We start from the raw sequence: 15634 nt of genomic DNA on the forward strand, positions 1-15634 counted from the left end.
AACGAAATGGACTCAACACCCCATATTAAACGCCTAAGAATGTACCTGACTAGTAAGTATCTTAAAACCTATGGATTGCTATGTCTCTGAAAGAAAATCAAGCGTGTGTACAGGGGCATCAACGCAGCAGTGATAGGATTGGAGAGGTTCGGTGAGCAAATGAAGACCCTTTGAAGTCATATTGCATGGTTCCCATTCCACGGGTCTCAACTCTCCAGGTTTAAGGGATTCTTCCTTCAGCTAAAACATGCACGTGGAACCCAGAGTATGATCAACCGTGTGATCGGGAGACGTGTTCCAATATGTCTCAGTTCTCATCCCCTGGTACTCGGGTGCAACATTCCAGACGCTTTACTAACACTCTCCCGACTTGGAGAGTCAGTGCCTTTAACCTCCTGTTTGGTCCAGTTTGCAATTTCTGCGGAAGATGAACAGGAAAAGGGAGAACCAATGAGAGACTAGCTAGAGGTGTCTGGATGGGCAAATTTAACTCTCATTTCCCACCAGGAAGAGGAATTAACCAAAGGGTCAGCGTGCCGTGCCGGAACCAGATTAGGGCCTGAAGCAATCCTGCGGTGTTGCGGCCAGCTCACAAGAAAGCGAGTTGAAGAAAGGAGCTCAGGGGCACTGTAATTCACCAACCTGCAGAGTTATAAATGACAGCTATCGTCCAAAAATATACTGAAGTAAGGCTGCCAAGAGGACTTGAAAGCGGGGCAGAATTGCAGGAAACCGATTTCAGGAGGTAGACAGGAATTGCATTTAAAGCATAGGAAAAGAGGCAGAACGCCCACAATGATGCACTTGGCCAAAAAGGGTGTATGCGTTTTATCCTGAATATATTCAGGAAAAAACGCATACGCCCTTTTTGGCCAACCAAGCAAGCTTGCAAAGGAAATCTGCACTACAATGAAGTCTCACTTCCCCCCGGTCAAAAGGGCCATCTGAAAAAGTGTAAAATCCAGAAAGGCAGGACAGGCCATGGAGAACTGGGAGCCTTGTTATGCTGATGGGCGGGATGTCAATTGCCAAGAGCCACTTGGGAGAGGTGTATGGTGTTTCCTGAAACATCTAAAAAACAAAGCAACAGAGCCTAGGGCACTTCCACTTATGGTCCTATAGCTTAGGGAAATTAAAATCAAAAAGACACAGCCACCCCAAAGTTTGGGATGGCTCTGTTTACAAGAACCTCGTTTACGGTACAAGTTCAATATCGCAGAAAGTGAAAAATGGATAAAGAAGTTGTGGTACTTACGTACAATGCAATATCACTCAGCAATGAAATCTATGTCATCAGGCCCGTACAAGCACAATGAGTGGATTCAGGTATGATGATTCTAACTGAAATAAGTCACACAGAAAAAGAAACATCATAAGATATCACTAATACACGGGATGTAAACTTGGCTACACAGGAACTGGATTACAAAACAGAACAGGGTCTCAAATTTAGAAAACCAACTTATGCTTGCTTAAGGGGAAAGGTGAGTTGGGGTGCTGCATAAAACCAGAGATTTAAATGAACACAGATAAAGTTCCTTAAGCCAAATATAGAATAGACAAGAACTACTCCTTGCTCAACGAAATGGACTCAACACCCCATATTAAACGCCTAAGAATGTACCTGACTAGTAAGTATCTTAAAACCTATGGATTGCTATGTCTCTGAAAGAAAATCAAGCGTGTGTACAGGGGCATAAACGCAGCAGTGATAGGATTGGAGAGGTTCGGTGAGCAAATGAAGACCCTTTGAAGTCATATTGCATGGTACCCATTCCACGGGTCTCAACTCTCCAGGTTTAAGGGATTCTTCCTTCAGCTAAAACATGCACGTGGAACCCAGAGTATGATCAACCGTGTGATCGGGAGACGTGTTCCAATATGTCTCAGTTCTCGTCCCCTGGTACTCGGGTGCAACATTCCAGACGCTTTACTAACACTCTCCCGACTTGGAGAGTCAGTGCCTTTAACCTCCTGTTTGGCCCAGTTTGCAATTTCTGCGGAAGATGAACAGGAATAGGGAGAACCAATGAGAGACTAGCTGGAGGTGTCTGGACGGGCAAATTTAACTCTCATTTCCCACCAGGAAGAGGAATTAACCAAAGGGTCAGCGTGCCGTGCCAGAACCAGATTAGGGCCTGAAGCAATCCTGCGGTGTTGCGGCCAGCTCACAAGAAAGCGAGTTGAAGAAAGGAGCTCAGGGGCACTGTAATTCACCAACCTGCAGAGTTATAAATGACAGCTATCGTCCAAAAATATACTGAAGTAAGGCTGCCAAGAGGACTTGAAAGCGGGGCAGAATTGCAGGAAACCGATTTCAGGAGGTAGACAGGAATTGCATTTAAAGCATAGGAAAAGAGGCAGAACGTCCACAATGATGCACTTGGCCAAAAAGGGTGTATGCGTTTTATCCTGAATATATTCAGGAAAAAACGCATACGCCCTTTTTGGCCAACCAAGCAAGCTTGCAAAGGAAATCTGCACTACAATGAAGTCTCACTTCCCCCCGGTCAAAAGGGCCATCTGAAAAAGTGTAAAATCCAGAAAGGCAGGACAGGCCATGGAGAACTGGGAGCCTTGTTATGCTGATGGGCGGGATGTCAATTGCCAAGAGCCACTTGGGAGAGGTGTATGGTGTTTCCTGAAACATCTAAAAAACAAAGCAACAGAGCCTAGGGCACTTCCACTTATGGTCCTATAGCTTAGGGAAATTAAAATCAAAAAGACACAGCCACCCCAAAGTTTGGGATGGCTCTGTTTACAAGAACCTCATTTACGGTACAAGTTCAATATCGCAGAAAGTGAAAAATGGATAAAGAAGTTGTGGTACTTACGTACAATGCAATATCACTCAGCAATGAAATCTATGTCATCAGGCCCGTACAAGCATAATGAGTGGATTCAGGTATGATGATTCTAACTGAAATAAGTCACACAGAAAAAGAAACATCATAAGATATCACTAATACACGGGATGTAAACTTGGCTACACAGGAACTGGATTACAAAACAGAACAGGGTCTCAAATTTAGAAAACCAACTTATGCTTGCTTAAGGGGAAAGGTGAGTTGGGGTGCTGCATAAAACCAGAGATTTAAATGAACACAGATAAAGTTCCTTAAGCCAAATATAGAATAGACAAGAACTACTCCTTGCTCAACGAAATGGACTCAACACCCCATATTAAACGCCTAAGAATGTACCTGACTAGTAAGTATCTTAAAACCTATGGATTGCTATGTCTCTGAAAGAAAATCAAGCGTGTGTACAGGGGCATAAACGCAGCAGTGATAGGATTGGAGAGGTTCGGTGAGCAAATGAAGACCCTTTGAAGTCATATTGCATGGTACCCATTCCACGGGTCTCAACTCTCCAGGTTTAAGGGATTCTTCCTTCAGCTAAAACATGCACGTGGAACCCAGAGTATGATCAACCGTGTGATCGGGAGACGTGTTCCAATATGTCTCAGTTCTCGTCCCCTGGTACTCGGGTGCAACATTCCAGACGCTTTACTAACACTCTCCCGACTTGGAGAGTCAGTGCCTTTAACCTCCTGTTTGGCCCAGTTTGCAATTTCTGCGGAAGATGAACAGGAATAGGGAGAACCAATGAGAGACTAGCTGGAGGTGTCTGGACGGGCAAATTTAACTCTCATTTCCCACCAGGAAGAGGAATTAACCAAAGGGTCAGCGTGCCGTGCCGGAACCAGATTAGGGCCTGAAGCAATCCTGCGGTGTTGCGGCCAGCTCACAAGAAAGCGAGTTGAAGAAAGGAGCTCAGGGGCACTGTAATTCACAAACCTGCAGAGTTATAAAAGACAGCTATCGTCCAAAAATATACTGAAGTAAGGCTGCCAAGAGGACTTGAAAGCGGGGCAGAATTGCAGGAAACCGATTTCAGGAGGTAGACTGGAATTGCATTTAAAGCATAGGAAAAGAGGCAGAACGTCCACAATGATGCACTTGGCCATAAAGGGCGTATGCGTTTTATCCTGAATATATTCAGGAAAAAACGCATACGCCCTTTTTGGCCAACCAAGCAAGCTTGCAAAGGAAATCTGTACTACAATGAAGTCTCACTGCCCCCCAGTCAAAAGGGCCACCTGAAAAAAGTGTAAAATCCAGAAAGGCAGGACAGGCCATGGAGAACTGGGAGCCTTGTTATGCTGATGGGTGGGATGTAAATTGCCAGCAGCCACTCTGGAGAAGTGTATGGTGTTTCCTGAAACATCCAAAAAACAAAGCAACAGAGCCTAGGGCACTTCCACTTATGGTCCTATAGCTTAGGGAAATTAAAATCAAAAAGACACAGCCACCCCAAAGTTTGGGACGGCTCTGTTTACAAGAACCTCGTTTACGGTACCAGTTCAATATCACACAAAGCGAAAAATGGATAAAGAAGTTGTGGTACTTACGTACAATGCAATATCACTAAGCAATGAAATCTATGTCATCAGGCCCATAGCAGCATAATGAGTGGATTCATGTATGATGATTCTAAGTGAAATAAGTCACACAGAAAAAGAAACATCATAAGATATCACTAATACACGGAATGTAATCTTCGCTACACAGGAACTGGATTACAAAACAGAACAGGGTCTCCAATTAAGAAAACCAACTTTTGCTTCCTTAACGGGAATGGTGAGTTGGGGTGCTGCATAAAACCAGAGATTGAAATGAGCACAGATAAAGTACCTTAAGCCAAATATGGTATAGACAAGAGCTACTCCATGCTCAACGAAGTGGACTCAACACCCCATATTAAACGCCTAAGAATATACCTGACTAGTAAGAATCTTAAAACCTATGGATTTATATGTCTCTGAAAGAGAATCAAGCGTGTGTACAGTGTAATAAACACAGCAGTGATAGGATTGCTGAGGTTCGGTGAGCAAATGCAGACTCTTTGAAGTCATATTGCATGGTACCCATTCTATGGGTCTCAACTCTCTAGGTTTAAGGGATTCTTCGTTCAGCTAAAACATGCATGTGGAACCCAGAGTATGATCCACCGTGTGATCGGGAAACGTGTTCAAATGTGTCTCAGTTTTCGTCCCCTGATACTCGGGTGTAACATTCCAGACGCTTTACTAACACTCTCCCCACTTGGAGAGTCGGTGCCTTTAACCTCCTGTTTGGCCCAGTTTGCAATTTCTGCGTAAGATGAACAGGAATACGGAGAACCAATGAGAGACTAGGTGGAGGTGTCCGGACGGGCAAATTTAACTCTCATTTCCCACCAGGAAGAGGAATTAACCAAAGGCTCAGCGTGCCATGCCAGAACCACACTAGGGCCCGACGCAATCCTGCGGTATTGCGGCCAGTTCACAAGAAAGCGAGTTGAAGAAAGGAGCTCAGGGACACTGTAATTCACAAAACTGCAGAGTTATAAATGACAGCTATCTTCCAAAAATATATTGAAGGAAGGCTGCCAAGAGGACTTGAAAGCGGGGCAGGATTCCAGGAAACCGATTTCAGGAGGTAGACTGGAATTGCATGTAAAGCATAGGAAAAGAGGCAGAACGTCCACAATGATGCACTTGGCCAAAAAGGGCGTATGCGTTTTTTCCTGAATATATTCAGGAAAAAACGCATACGCCCTTTTTGGCCAACCAAGCAAGCTTGCAAAGAAATCTGCACTACAATGAAGTCTCACTGCCCCCCCCCCCGGTCAAAAGGGCCATCTGAAAAAAGTGTAAAATCCAGAAAGGCAGGACAGGCCATGGAGAACTGGGAGCCTTGTTATGCTGATGGTCGGGATGTAAATTGCCAGCAGCCACTCTGGAGAAGTGTATGGTGTTTCCTGAAACATCCAAAAAACAAAGCAACAGAGCCTAGGGCACTTCCACTTATGGTCCTATAGCTTAGGGAAATTAAAATCAAAAAGACACAGCCACCCCAAAGTTTGGGACGGCTCTGTTTACAAGAACCTCGTTTACGGTACAAGTTCAATATCACAGAAAGCGAAAAATGGATAAAGAAGTTGTGGTACTTACGTACAATGCAATATAACTCAGCAATGAAATCTATGTCATCAGGCCCGTAGCAGCATAATGAGTGGATTCAGGTACGATGATTCTAAGTGAAATAAGTCACACAGAAAAAGAAACATCATAAGATATCACTAATACACGGAATGTAAACTTGGCTACACAAGAACTGAATTACAAAACAGAACAGGGTGTCAAATGTAGAAAACCAACTTATGCTTGCTTAAGGGGAAAGGTGAGTTGGGATGCTGCATAAAACCAGAGATTGAAATGAGCACAGATACCGTTCCATAAGCCAAATATGTAATAGACAAGAGCTACTCCTTGCTCAACGAAGTGGACTCAACACCCCATATTAAACGCCTAAGAATCTACCTGACTAGTAAGAATCTTAAAACCTATGGATTTATATGTCTCCGAAAGAGAATGAAGCGTGTGTACAGCGGCATAAACGCAGCAGTGATAGGATTGGTGAGGTTCGGTGAGCAAATGCAGACCCTTTGAAGTTATATTGCATGATACCCATTCCATGGGTCTCAACTCTCCACGTTTAAGAGATTCTTCCTTCAGCTAAAACATGCATGTGGAACCCAGAGTATGATCCACCGTGTGATCGGGAAACGTGTTCAAATGTGTCTCAGTTTTCATCCCCTGGTACTCGGGTGCAACATTCCAGACGCTTTACTAACACTCTCCCCAGTTGGAGAGTCAGTGCCTTTAACCTCCTGTTTGGCCCAGTTTGCAATTTTTTCGGAAGATGAACAGGAATAAGGAGAAGCATTGGGAGACTATCTGTCGGTGTCTGGACGGCAAATTTAACTCTCGTTTCCCACCAGGAAGATAAATGAACCAAAGGCTCCGCATGCCATGCTGGAACTAAATTAGGGCCTGAGGAGATCCTGCGGTGTTGCGGCCAGCTCACAAGAAAGCGAGTTGAAGAAAGGAGCTCAGGGGCACTGTAATTCAGAAACCTGCGGAGTTATAAATGACAGCTATCATCCAAAATTATGCTGAAGTAAGGCTGCGAAGAGGACTTGAATGCGGGGCAGAATTGCTGGAAATTGATTTCAGAACATACACGGGAGTAGCTCTTAAAGCATAGGAAAAGAGACAGAACTTGGAAAATAATGCACTTGGCAAAAAAGAGCATATGTGTTTTATCCAGAGCTCTCATAACTGAGGGGAGGAGATTCCCAGCAGGCTCCAACTGCCACCTGAGGGCTCACATTGCCAAGGCAACGTTAGCATGCCAGGCAGGAGTTACCTCACAGCAGAGGTCCCACCTCACAGAAGGGTGAGAAACCCAGCCAACATCAGACTCTCACCAGAGGGCCCACATCACCAAGGGGATGGGAACCAGGCAGGAGTGTCTTCACATCAGTGGGGCCACATCATCGAAAGCTGAGGTACTCAGCACATGTGTCCTCAAACCAGAGGACCCACATCACCAAGGACCTCGGAGTGAGGCAGGCAGGAGTAGCCTCACAACACTGGGCACATAGAATAAAAAAGTGAGGAATCCAGCAGTTGGAACCTCCCAGCAGGCGGCCCAGAGCACCGAGACTATGGGATCCAGGCCACAGTGAACTCACAGAAGAGGGCCCATGTCATGAAACTGAGCAACCCAGCCATTGGGACCTCAGAGCAGGAGGCCCACATCCCCATGGGGATGGAATTCTGGTAGGAGTGTCCTCGCACCACTGAGAACGTATCAGAAAATTTTGGGCGACCAGCAGTTAGGGCCTGACGCCAGAGGACCCTCATCACCAAGGGAAGGAGGCTCCCAGCAGGCTCCAACTGCCACCAGAGGGCTGACGTCGCCAAGGCGATGTGTGCCAACCAGGCACGAATGACCTCACAGCAGAGGGCCCACCTCAGAGAAGTGTGACGAACCCAGTCAGGATCAGACTCGCACCAGAGGGCCCACATCACCAAATGGATTGGAACCAGGCAGGAGTGTCCTCACATGAGTAGGGCCACATCATCTAAAGGTGAGGAACCCAGAACATGTGGCTTCAAACCATAGGACACCCATCACCAAGGGGCTGGGAGTGAGGCAGGCAGGAGGAGCCTCATAACAGAGGGCCCAAAAATAAGAAAGGTGAGGAATCCAGCAGTTGGAACCTCCCAGCAGGCGGCCCAGAGCACAGAGGCTAGAGGAACCAGGCCAGAGTGAACTAACACCAGACAGCCCACATCATGAAACTGTGAGCAACCCAGACATTGGGACCTCAGAGCAGAAGGCCCACATCCCCATGGTGATGGGAACATGACAGGAGTGTCCTGGCATCACTGGGCTCACATCAGAAAACGTGGGGTGCTCAGAAGTTAGGGCCTGACGCTAGAGGGCACTCATCACCGAGAGGAGGAGGCTCCCAGCAGGCTCCAGCTGCCACCAGAGGGCCAACGTCGCCAAGGCGATGTGTGCCAGCCTGGCAGGAGTGACCTCACAGCAGAGGGCCCACCTCACAGAAGGGTGAGGAACACAGCCAGGATCAGACTCTCACCAGAGGGCCCACATCACCAAGGGGATGGGAACCAGGCAGGAGTGTCCCCACACCAGTGGGACAACATCATCGAAAGGTGAGGATCCCAGCACATGTGTCCTCAAACCAGAGGAACCACATCACCAAGGGGTTCGGAATGAGGCTGGCAGGACTGGCCTCACAACACAGGGTCCATAGAATATAAAAGTTGAGGAATCCAGCAGTTGGAACCTCCCAGCAAGTGGCCCAGAGCACCGAGGCTATGGGATCCAGGCCGCAGTGAACTCACAGCAGAGGGCCCACATCATGAACCTGTGAGCAGCCCAGCTGTTGGGACCTCAGAACAGAAGGCCCACATCCCCATTGGGATGGGAACCTGGCAGGAGTGGCTTTGCACCACTTAGCACATATCAGAAAATGTTAGGAGCCCAGCAGTTAGGGCCTGATGCCAGGGGGCCCTCATAACTGAGGGGAGGAGACTCCCAGCAGGTTCCAACTGCCAACAGAGGGCCCACGTCTACAAGGTGGCATGCACCAGCCAGGCAGTAGTGACCTCACAGCAGAGGGCCTATCTCACAGAAGGGTGAGGAACCGAGGCAGGATGAGACTCTCACCAGAGGGCCCACAACACCAAGGGGATGGGAACCAGTCAGGACTGTCCTCCCACCAGTGGGACCACATCATCGAAAGGTGAGGAACCCAGCACATGTGGCCTCATATCAGAGGACATACATCACAAAGGGGATGGGAGTGAGGCAGGTAGGAGTAGCCTAAAAACAGAGGGCCCAAAGAATAAAAAAAGTGAGGAATCCAGCATTTGGAACCTCCCAGCAGGCGGCCGAGAGCACAGAAGCTATGGGATGCAGGCAGGAGTTAACTAACACCAGAGAGCCCACATCATGAAACTGTGAGCAACCCAGGCATTGGGACCTCAGAGCAGAAAGCCCACATCCCCATGGGGATGGGAACCTGACAGGAGTGTCCTGGCATCACTGGGCTCACATCAGAAAACGTGGGGAGCCCAGCAGTTAGAGCCTGATGCTAGAGGGCCATCATCACCGAGGGCAGGAGGCTCCCAGCAGGTTCCATGTGCCAACAGAGGGCCCACGTCGCCAAGGTGATGTGTGCAAGTCAGGCAGGATTGACCTCACAGCAGAGGGCCTACCTCACAGAAGAGTGAGGAACTCAGCCAGGATAAGACTGTCACCAGAAGGCCCACATCACCAAGGGGATGGGAACCAGGCAGGAGTGTCCTCACACCAGTGGGGCCACATCATTGAAAGTTGCCTAACCCAGCACATGTGGCCTCAAACCAGAAGACCCACATCACGAAGGGGTTGCGAGTGAGGCAGGCAGGAGGAGCATCACAACACAGGACCCATAGAATACAAAAGTTGAGGAATCGAGCAGTTGGAACCTCCCAGCAGGCAGCCAAGACCACAGAGGCTATGGGATCCAGGCCACAGTGAACTAACACCAGAGAGCCCACATCATGAAATTGTGATCAACCCAGCCGTTGGAACCTCAGAGCAGAAGGCCCACATCCCCATGGGGATGGGAACCTAAGAGGAGTGCTTGAGCAACACTGGGCTCACTAAGAAAAGTTGGGGAGCCCAGCAGTTAGGGCCTGACGTCAGAGGGCCCTCATCACAGAGCTGAGGAGGCTCCCAGCAGGGTCCAATTGCCACCAGAGGGCTCATGTCAACAAGGCGAGGTGAGCAACCCAGGCAAGAGTTACCTGATAGTAGAGGGCCCACCTCACAGATGGGTGAGGAACCCAGCCAGGATCAGACTCTCACCAGAGGGCCCACATCACAAAGGGGATGGGACCCAGTCAGGATTATCCTCACACCAGTGGGGCCTCATCATCTTAAGGTGAGGAACCCAGCACATGTGTCCTCAAACCAGAGGACCCACATCACCAAGGGCCTTGGAGTGAGGCAGGCAGGAGTAGCCTCACAACACAGGGCACATAATATAAAAAACGTGAGGATTCCAGCATTTAGACCTTCCAGCAGGCGGCCCAGAACACCGAGGCTATGGGATCCAGGCCACAGTGAACTCACAGCAGAGGGCCCACATCACAAAACTGTGAGCAACCCAGGAGTTGAGACCTCAGCGCAGAAGGACCACATCCCCATGGGAATGGGAACCTGGCTGGAGTGTCCTCGCACCACTGGGCGCACATCAGAAAATGTGGGGAGCCCACCATTTAGGGCCTGACGCCAGAGGGCCGTCATCACCGAGAGGAGGAGGCGCCCTGCACGCTCCAACTGCCACCAGAGGGCTCACGTCTCCAAGGTGACGTGTGCCAGCCAGGCAGGAGTGACCTCACAGCAGAGGGCCTACCTCACAGAACGTTGAGGAACCCAGCCAGGATTAGACTCTCGCCAGAGGGCCCACCTCACCAAGGGGATGGGAACCAGGCAGGAGTGTCCTCACACGAGTGGGGTCACATCATCGAAAGGTGAGGAACGCAGCACATGTGGCCTCAAGCCATAGGACAGTCATCACCAAGGGGCTGGCAGTGAGGCAGGCAGGAGGAGCCTCACAACAGAGGGCACATAGAATAAAAAAGTTGAGGAATCCAGCAGTTGGAACCTCCCAGCAGGCGGCTCAGAGCACCGATGATAAGGGATCCTTGCCGGAGTGAACTCACAGCAGAGGGCCCACATCATGGTACTGTGAGCAAGCCAGCCGTTTTGACCTCAGAGCAGAAGGCCCATATCGCCATGGGGATGGGAACCTGGCAAGAGTCTCCTCACTCACTTGGCGCACATCAGAAAATGTGGGGAGCCCAGCAGTTATGGCCTAAGGCAAGAGGGCCCTCATCACCGAGGGGAGGAGGATCCCAGCACACTCCAACTGCCACCAGAGGGCCCACGTCGCCAAGGTGACGTGTGCCAGACAGGCATGATTGACCTCACAGCAGAGGGCCCACCTCACAGAAGGGTGAGGAACCCAGCCAGGATCAGACTCTCACCTGAGGGCCCACATCAGCAAGGGGATGGGAACCAGTCAGGACTGTCTTCCCTCCAGTGGGGTCACATCATCGAAAGGTGCGGAACCCAGCACATGTGGCCTCAAATCAGAGGACACATATCACAAAGGGAATGGGAGTGAGGCAGGCAGGAGTAGCCTAAAAACAGAGGGCCCAAAGAATAAGAAAGGTGAGGAATCCAGCAGTTGGAACCTCCCAGCAGGCGGCCCAGAGCACAGAAGCTATGGGATGCAGGCAGGAGTGAACTAACAGCAGAGAGCCCACATCATGAAACTGTGAGCAACCCAGGCTTTGGGACCTCAGAGCAGAAGGCCCACACCCCAATGGGGATGTGAACCTGGCTGGAGTGTCCTCGCACCACTGGGCGCACATCACAAAATGTAGGGAGCCCAGCAGTTAGGGCCTGATGCCAGAGGGCCCTCATCACCGAGGAGAGGAGGCTCCCAGCAGGCTCCAAGTGCCACCAGAGGGCTCATGTCCACAAGGCGAGGTGAGCAAGCCAGGCAAGAGTGACCTCACATCAGACGGCCTACCTCACAGATGGGTGAGGAACCCAGCCGGGATCAGACTCTCAACAGAGGGCCCACATCACCAAGGGGATGTGAACCAGGCAGGAGTCTCCTAAGACCATTGGTCCCACATCATCGAAAGGTGAGGAACCCAGCACATGTGGCCTCAAACCAGACGACACACATCACGAAGGGGCTGGGAGTGAGGCAGGCAGGAGGATCCTCACAACAGAGGGCCCAAAAAATTAAAAAAGTGAGGAATCCAGCAGTTGGAACCTCCCAGCAGGCAGCCAAGAGCACAGAGGCTATGGGATCCAGGCTTCTGTGAACTAACACCAGAGAGCCCACATCATGAAAATGTGAACAACCCAGCCGTTGGGACCTCAGAGCAGAAGGCCCACATCCCCATGGAGATGGGATCCTAAGAGGAGTGCCAAAGCATCACTGGGCTCCCTAAGAAAAGTTGGTGAGCCCAGCAGTTAGGGCCTGACGCAAGAGGACCCTCATCACCGGGGGAAGAGATTCCCAGCACGCTCCAACTGCCACCACACGGCTGACTTCACCAAGGCAATGTGTGCCAGCCATGCAGGAGTGACCTATCAGCAGAGGGTCTCCCTCACAGGTGGGTGAGGAACAAAGCCAGGAACAGACTCTCACCAGGGGGTCCACATAACCACGTGGATGAGAACCAAGCAGGAGTGTCCTCACACTAGTGGGGCCACATCATTGAAAGGTGAGGAACCCAGCAAAAGTGGCCACAAACCAGAGGACCCACATCACCAAGGGGTTGAGAGTGAGGTAAGTGTCTGGACGGGCATATTTAACACTCATTTCCCACCAGGAAGAGGAATTAACCAAAGGCTCAGCGTGCCCTGCCAGAAGCAGATTAGGGCCTGAAGCAGTCTTGCGGGTTTGCGGCCAGCTCACAAGAAAGCGAGTTGAAGAAAGGAGCTCAGGGGCCCTGTAATTCACAAACCTGCAGAGTTATAAATGACAGATAACGTCCAAAAATATATTGAAGTAAGGCTGCGAAGAGGACTTGAAAGCGGGGCAGAATTGCAGGAAACCGATTTCAGGAGGTAGACTGGATTTGCATTTAAAGCATAGGAAAAGAGGCAGAACATCGACAATGATGCACTTGGCAACAAAGGGCGTATGAGTTTGTTCCTGAATATATTCAGGAAAAAACACATACGCCCTTTTTGGCAAACCAAGCAAGCTTGCAATGGAAATCCGAACTACTATGAAGTGTCACTTCCCCCCGGTCTAAAGGGCCACTGAGAAAAGTGTAAAATCCAGAAAGGCAAGACAGGCCATGGGGAAAAAGGAGCCTTGTTATGCTTATGGGCGGGATGTACATTGCCAACAGCCACTCTGGAGAAGTGTATGGTGTTTCCTGATACATCTGAAAAACAAAGCAACAGAATCTAGGGCATTTCCACTTATGGTCCTATAGCTTAGGGAAATTAAAATCAAAAAGACACAGCCACCCCAAAATTTACAACGGCTCTGTTTACAGGAGCCTCTTCTACAGTACAAGTTAAATATCCCAGAGAACAAATAATTGATAAAGAAGTTGCGGTACTTATGTACAACAGAATACCACTCAGCAATGAAATCTGTGTCACCAGGCCTGTACCAGCATAATGAGTGGATTGAGGCATGATGATTCTAAGTGAAATAAGTCACACAGAAAAAGAAACATCATAAGGTATCACTAATGCACGGAATGTAAACTTGGCTACACATGAACTGAATTACAAAACAGAACAGGGTCTCAAGTTTAGAAAACCAACTTATGCTTGCTTAAGGGGAAAGGTGAGTTGGGGTGCTGCATAAAACCAGAGTTTGAAATTAGCACAGATACCGTTCCATAAGCCAAATATGTAATAGACAAGACCTACCCGTTGCTCAACGAAATGGACTCAACAATGAGGTATCACCTCACACCTGTTAGAATGGGCATCATCTGAAAATCTACAAACAACAAATGCTGGAAAGGGTGTGGAGAAAAGGAACACTCTTCCACTATTGTTGGGAATATAAATTGATACAGTCACTATGGAGAACAATATGGAGTTTCTTAAGAAACTAATAATAGAATTACCATATGATACAGCAATCCCAGGACTGGACATATACTCAGACAAAACCATAAATCAAAAAGAGACATTCACCGCAATGTTCATTGCATCACTATTTACAATATCGAGGTAATGGAAGCAACCTAAATGCCCACAGACAGACGAATGCATAAAGCTGTGGTACATATATAAAATGGAATATTACTAAGCCATGAAAGGAATGAAATTGGGTCATTTGTAGAGACGTCGATGGATCTAGAGACTGTCCTACAGAGTGAAGTAAGTCAGAAAGAGAAAAACAAATCTTGTATATTCATGCATATATGTGGAACCTAGAAAAACTGTACAGATTAACCATTTTGCAAGGCATAAATAGAGCAACAGATGTAGACAACAATCGTATGGACAACAAGGGGGGAAAGCTCTTGGAGGGGTGGTGGTGGGAGGAGTTGAGAGATTGGGATTGGCATGTAAACATTTATATGTATAAAATAGATAACCAATGAGAACCTGCTGTATAAAAATATAAAATAAAATTCAAAATTAAAAAGAAATAAAATTTAAAAAATAAAACAGAAAAAACAATTATTCCCTTCACATACATGTATTTATATGAATAAATTATTTCCATGCTTATATCTGTAAATACAAAAAAGAGGAATAAAATCTACCTTGAACCAAAAACGAAAAAGAGAAAAAAAAAAACAGAACCCACCAGTTACTCAGAGGAAAACCGTATCAGGGCACTTGCTCCAGTTGTAAACAATTCTGAAGTTGGTCAGTGGTGGGGAATCGTCTCCCATTCAGCCAGCAGCCCCCACACAACAAGCGTCCTCATTGCAAAGCTGGGGCACCGTGCCGAGGCATCTGTGAGTAAACGTGAGCTGAGCCCCAGGCCACTTGCTGCTGAACTGTTCCCACCCTTCCCAGGTAAAACACCTGAATATATACAAGGACTTGAAAGCCTAGAGGAAGGGCCATGGAGCCACACGAGTGACAGCATGCCAGCTGACTTGGTGCCTGCAGGCCAGCCAGGATGGTCCTGGCCCTGGGTGCTCTTCTGGAAGATTTCCATTTCCCTGCCTGAGATACCCGTCCTGTCCCTGCCCCCACTGCTTTTTTCCTTCCTCACCTCTGCCCAGGGAGAAATTCCAGCAGCAGGTATGGGTGACACATCCTCTTCTTTAGCAGGTGGCAGCCTGGCATCTGCTGCAGAAAGTCCAGCAGAGCCCCACTCACACTGGGCCACCCACAAAGCCGTGGCCTCTCACTCCCTCCCACCAGCCCAGCCCCGAGACTGCTGACAGGGCAGAGAAAATGGCGTCAGGCACAGCTGCAGGGGCTTTTGCTGCCTGGAGTGGTATTTATATTGATCTCAACCCAGGCACACCTGGGGAGGGCTGGCCAGCATGGTAAGGCTGCCCAGGTAGCCAATCATCACCCCTCAGGGGCTCACAGTTGCAGAAAATGGAACTTGCTGAACCGGCCAGGTCCAAGGAACAGGTGTGGGCTCCTGAGAGTCAGGATAGACAAGGGGCTGCAGCTTTGGCTTGTTTTCTAAT

The 15634-nt window shown here is 48.8% G+C and overlaps 1 long non-coding RNA gene across 1 annotated transcript in view; it reads right to left on the reverse strand.

The window, feature by feature from the left end:
- Positions 1-1272: 1272 nt before the first annotated feature.
- LOC309978923 overlaps positions 1273-15634 on the reverse strand; it is a 289495-nt gene continuing 275133 nt past the window's right edge. Inside the window, exon 3 of the long non-coding RNA XR_014327158.1 lies at positions 1273-1341. This is a non-coding gene — a long non-coding RNA (uncharacterized lncRNA). The remainder of the gene's footprint in view (positions 1342-15634) is intronic.

Source organism: Leucopleurus acutus (assembly GCF_964270905.1).
Source record: "Leucopleurus acutus genome assembly, contig: HAP1_SCAFFOLD_156, whole genome shotgun sequence".
Lineage (NCBI taxonomy): Eukaryota > Metazoa > Chordata > Mammalia > Artiodactyla > Delphinidae > Leucopleurus > Leucopleurus acutus.